Source organism: Halichoerus grypus, chromosome 3, assembly GCF_964656455.1.
Source record: "Halichoerus grypus chromosome 3, mHalGry1.hap1.1, whole genome shotgun sequence".
NCBI classification, from domain to species: Eukaryota; Metazoa; Chordata; class Mammalia; order Carnivora; family Phocidae; genus Halichoerus; species Halichoerus grypus.
Window position 1 is genome coordinate 160465486 of NC_135714.1, and position 5681 is coordinate 160471166.

Genomic DNA, 5681 nt, shown 5'->3' on the forward strand with positions numbered 1-5681 from the left:
TGGCATCTGATAGCTCTCCAGACCTAAAGAGCCCAACCCGTCCCCAAACCGATGAGTCCGTGTAACCCAGGACACTCTCCATGCCCCAGGGTGGCTTACGCACACCGTGCAGGAAACAGCCAGGCTGGCAGAGAGATGCCCCTGCCCCTGGCACTGGGAGGGCCCAGCCCTACAGTTCACCGCAGCAAAAATGTCTCTTGGAAAAAAGAAGGAAGGAAGGTGAACCTAGTGAAATAAAAATGCTTCTCCTGCCACAGGCTCAGTGCATTTTTCAAACCAGGAGACAACACCTTCGACCAGGGTTCAATTCCATAGATAATCCGTTTAATTTAAAACTGTCACTTTCTCGGGGCGCCTGGGTGGCTCAGTCGTTAAGCGTCTGCCTTCGGCTCAGGTCATGATCCCGGGGTCCTGGGATCGAGCCCCGCATCGGGCTCCCTGCTCCGCGGGAAGCCTGCTTCTCCCTCTCCCACTCCCCCTGCTTGTGTTCCTGCTCTCGCTATCTCTCTCTGCCAAATAAATAAATAAAATCTTAAAAAAATAAAAATAAAAATAAAAATAAATAAATAAAACTGTCACTTTCTCGCGCATTCTTCTAAGCAAACATGTGAGAGACCGTAGTGAGCCAGGCAAAGAGCATCATGTCTGAAATCAGAAATACCCGGGTTTAATTCCCATTCTGCCACCTAATGACCAGGACAAGTGGCTGCCCTCCCCCAGGCTCGGTTTCCTGCGCAGCGGGGCCGTTGGGATGATCCAGTGCACGGATGGGTGTGGAGCCCATGGACAAGGCAGGCCCTGGTGTGTCACTCCCTCCCCTACTGCCCCAGGGACTTACTGGGCATCTTCCCCCCGCCACCAGAGCAGGAGAGGATGTAGAGGACAAGATTCCCTGGCAGAGCTCGTGGCCAGAGGAGAGACAGCAACTGCAGTCCTAGGCTGAGGGAGGGCGCACCACCACAGAGCCGAGTACAGTGTGAGCGAGGAAGCCCTGGGGGAAAGGCAGTTGAGGAAGGCTTCACTGAGGAAGAGAAGGGTGAACTGGACTGGAAAGAGAAAGAGAATCCGAGGAGGGCATCGGAGACTGAGAAACCCGTGAGCCACGCTCATAAGGAACCTCAACCCTCCCTGAGGAGAGGCCCCAGCCTCAGATGGGAGAAGCCTCTAGCTGCAGAGCCCAGGCCTTCCCCGCGTCACCCGGCCACCCCCATCCCTCCAGGCCACGCCCCCTCTCCATGGCACTCAGGGTCCCTAAATCAGGAGGGGGCCAGGGAAAGTGGCCTGTCCCTGTCTCAACAGCTTCCCGCCCGCAGCCCTGGGTGTGATCTGGGAGAGATTTGGGGAGATCTAGACTGGTCTTTCAGCCAAATTTAAGCACATCCAGGGCCAGCAAAGGGGAAAGAAATCATCTCTTCTCCTCATAGCCGATGTCCTTAACACAGCCCCCTCTGTTATGAGGTATACGCAAAAGAACAGCGGACTATGAGTCAGGAGGCTCGGAGCCTGGGCCAGGACACCTGGACTGCGTTCCCAGCTCTGCCACCGGCGGGGACTCTAATCCCGGGCAAGTCACTTAACCTCGCAAGGCCTTGCGTTCCCCACCTGCAAACTGGGGGTCATCACCTCTACCCCTTCTGCCTCCTGGTAAAGGCACACTAGACGGTACCGTGGCACAGAAGTGCCTGAAATGCCTCCCTGACACACGTCCAGGATGGTGGTGGTTCCTCTAGCCACCATGACACCACCCCCGAGTGACTCACCTTAGCCGTTGGCGCCCCACTCTCCCAGACCAAGGACTTAGACCTGTGCCTCTGGATGTTCCTTCTCTACCATGGTGCCCCTAGCTGAGAGGGGACCTGGGAGCAGTGCTTTTCCTGCCCTACAACATAAAGGGGCAATTGTCTCCCAGGGAAGGGAATGTGAAAACGGGATACTGGCAAGGGGCACAGGAACCTACATTCTTGGGATCCTCTGCCCTCCACTGACCCCAATTATCTGCAGATGGCCTGGAGGCAGGGCTGGGCCAGCGCCCAGATGGGAACACTGAGGCTGCAGCCTGACTCATCCATGAGTGTCTTGCCCCTGGCAGACCCTGTCATGGTGGCCTGTGGCTTCTGAGCAGGCTCAGAAGACCATGGTGTGAGACAGTCCCATAGCTCTGGGGAAAGCAAATCGGGCTGTCCCCATCCTCACCCATCCCACCTCCCTCCAATGCCACCCATCTCCAGGACCCCCCGAGACCACTCCCCCGGGAGGGCTTGTCCATGGCAAACGGACTGGATTATTTATTTCCACCTGCACATTTCATCCCAAGCAATGCCATGTTCCCCTGACCAATTTCTACAATCAAATTTGGGAGAGGCAGGGGATTCAGAACAACTTGAGTCTCTCATGGAGCTGATCCTGGGAACACAGGGGCAAGTATCTCTTTAAAAATACTCCCTGCATAGCAGGTCACACTGGCCTACAGCCACAACACCCGGGGCTGTGATCTCACCGAGCTCCAGGAAGCCAAACAGGGTCAGGCTTGGCTAGTCCCTGAGCGGGAGACCTCCCAAGCAAAACACAGGTGTTGCTGGTGATTCAGCACGCCTTGCCCCTCCCTCCGCGAGGCTAGCTCTTCTCAGGTGTTGGTTGATTCTGTGAGCTCCTATCAGTACCTGGCAGAAGGGGGCGTGGTGCAGGCAACGGGTGCTAAATGCTCTTTCTCGGCGCCATGTGTTACAAGTGTCGACACTGTTCTGAAGAATCAGGGCGTACATGCTTCCTCCCTCCCCAACCCCTGCCTACTTCCTAAGGTTGGTCAGCCCTCGACCTAAATTCCTGCAGCTGTTTCAAACAGATAAGGGACCAAGAGAAGAAGGCAGCCTCCAGGAGGCCTCAGGCTCAGGAACCAACTGGCCCCCACCCCAAACAGCTAGGGTCTGTGGTTGCCACCAGGCTCTGGGCCTCAGCCCTCAGGATGGTCCCTTCTGGTTTGGGAATGGGTGAGGATGAAAGGGGTCCGTGAAATGAGGGCGCTCATTAGCCTGTTTTATGAGTACACAGATATTCATTACACCCCAACCCCGTCATTAGAGGCCGTGGCAGGAGAGAGCTCGGGGGCCCCCTCTTTATTGCAGTAAAAACTGAGGGGTTTCTCCCCCAAAGGGAGCTCTGCTTCTGTTTCCCAGCAAGGGGTCCTGCCCAGAAGAAGGTCAGTAGCCTCCACTATTGCCAGGCCTGACTCACTCCCTCTCCTGCTCCTCCATCCCTCGAGGGAAGGGTCTAGCAACTCAAGGAGGTGATAGGGGCCTGGGGATGAGGAGGCCTGAGAGAGCCCAGGCCTGGAAATCGGGGCCTTTCCATCCCAGTGCAGAGTTCTCCCTCCGCTCCCCCCGTCAAGCACCACTATCGGGTGGAGAATCTATCTGCTTCTTCCAGGAAGCCCTCCCTGCCCTCTGTAAGTCCTCTTCTTAGCATGCATCCCATCTGTAATTACCCGCTTCATTCTGCAGACTGTAAATCACCCGCACACCCGCACCACGCTTGGCACCTAGCAGGGACTCGGTAAATGTGGGCTGCGTTGACATCAGCCAGGAGCCAGGGCAGGCGACCTGGCAGAGAAAGAGGGATTCTCCGTGGCCCCATCCTTCTCTCTCTCTGCTTTTCCCCACAGTGCGAATGATCTGAGGAACCCGCTGCTTTCTTAAGCCTGCAGTCAGCGAGTAACTGAAAAACAAACCATTGTCTAGACAGTGCCCCCACTTCCCTCCTAAAGGTAACCCCTTTCCACAAATGCCACTGAGCACCTGCTTGCATCTTTCCTTGCCATCCGCCCCCTTCCTATAGGGGAGCACCCAGTGAGAGAGTCCAGCGGGGCCGAGCCCACTCCTGCGGGGCCAGCCCTTCATGCATGACAGGACCGCAGGCTGGGGGCTGGTGCAGGCAAGGGCTGGGGGCTTGCCCTCTTCCCCATTATGGCTGGAAGCGCCGTGGTAATAGGTTGGAGCCCACCCTGCTGGCACGGGCCGTGGAGGCGGAATGGAGCGTGGCCAGACCCCACAGAGCGAAGGCAGATTAATCAGCTGTCATTTGCGTTCATTAAAGACCCCTTGCTTGCGCTCTGCAGCCTCAGATGCCGGGGCAATTGCCTGCTCACAACAAAAAGTTCGGGGGAGAAGTTTGTCTCGGCTCCCTGTGGCATGGCCTGGGGATTGGCCTGGCAGCCTGGAATCCCAGACTTCTTGGGTGGAAGGCCTCTGAGGTCCAGCCACACGGGTGGGGGATTGGAAGGAGGCACACTGAGCCCCAGATCGGGAAGCTTGGGGAGTCAGCAGCCGTGGAGACCCCTTGACCCTCTTTGGGATTCTTCCCTGCTGTCACCCCTTTCCTCCCATCTCCTCATGGCCCTGGGCACTGTCACCTGGAACTGCTGGGCCCTCCTCAAAGTTGTGCAAAGACTCATTTCAACATACTTGGAGACTGATGATGATCCCCATAGGGCGGGAAGCCAAGCACTTCATCTGCCCCAAGCCCAGCTCACCGCCTGTCTTCCCACCAGCCTGTGGGGCTCAGCCGAGAGGCCCTCCGCACATAAGCACCACTGGAAGGGCGGCGTGGGGACCCAGGTGCCTCGGACCCTGCGGGAGAGGGCCGTAGACTCCCTTCCACTCCCTGGGGTTATGTCAGTCCCCACACATTCCAGAGACAGACCAACCGTGAGGTCAGGGTGTTTACTGAGCTCAGTCTCGGTTGTTTTTTCATTGTAATTGCCAAGCTCCCCAGATTGGCATTTGCCTGCCGGGCACTGTAAAAGGTGACACAAGAGAATGAGAGCAAGCCCTGGGCCTGGCAGGCCCCTGGTGGGCCACATGCACTGTTCCCTTGGCCCAGACAAACAAGCCTGGCCTGACCCGGGCAGGCAGGGGCGCAAAGGCCCAGCACGGGCCCGGGCATGGCCGAGGAACGAGAGGGCACACTGGCAGCTTGCCAGGGATGACAGCTTTACCTGGGCATCTCTGAAGGGATAAAGCTGAGGAAGACCCTTAGCAGCAGGCCTCCTGCTAGGACCAGGGCCCTAGAGCAGACCCTGACCCACAAACCTGGGCAGCCTCATGCAGCGCCCCCTCTGGTCTACAGGCTATAGGGAAGAGCAGTGCTCTCTTGCTTCTTGCTCCCATGGAGGTCCCTGAACACCTGGGGAATAAACGTTCCTCGAATAGGGTCAGGAGTGAGGAGCATGATCAGGGGGAAGGGCACCAGTGGATGTGTCACACCCCGCCCCCGCCCCCCCGCAGTACCCATCAGACTGTCCCCAGGTGTGGCCACACAGGTCCGCCACCAGTGGGAGGGCGTGCCCTGCCCAACGCCAGAAACCCAAAGGCTCCGAACAGCAAGTGACACCGAGAGTCACTGATCTGGGGTTCCTTCTGCAGCTCCAGGCCATGGTACAGGGGAGGAGATGTGCCTGGTGTCTCCCAGTCTCGGCTGAGCCCCTGCCCCTCCAGTCCACCCATCCCCTCTGACCACCCAGGAGCCTGACCAGTCCAAAGAATCTGACTTGAGAGCTGGGGCCACTTCAGGACCAGTCAGTCCTGCCCGGGAAGGGGGATTGCAAGGGCTCCAAAGCCTGAAAGAGACCTGTGAGAGACAAGACCTTGGACAGTCCCCACCCCCCCCCCGCCCCACTGCTGCCCCCC

At 57.9% G+C, this 5681-nt stretch overlaps 1 protein-coding gene across 5 annotated transcripts in view; it reads left to right on the forward strand.

The window, feature by feature from the left end:
- The window catches only part of PEBP4 (phosphatidylethanolamine binding protein 4), a 260819-nt gene that overhangs the window by 229530 nt on the left and 25608 nt on the right, over nucleotides 1-5681 (forward strand). The gene's annotated exons all lie outside the window — the stretch shown is intronic.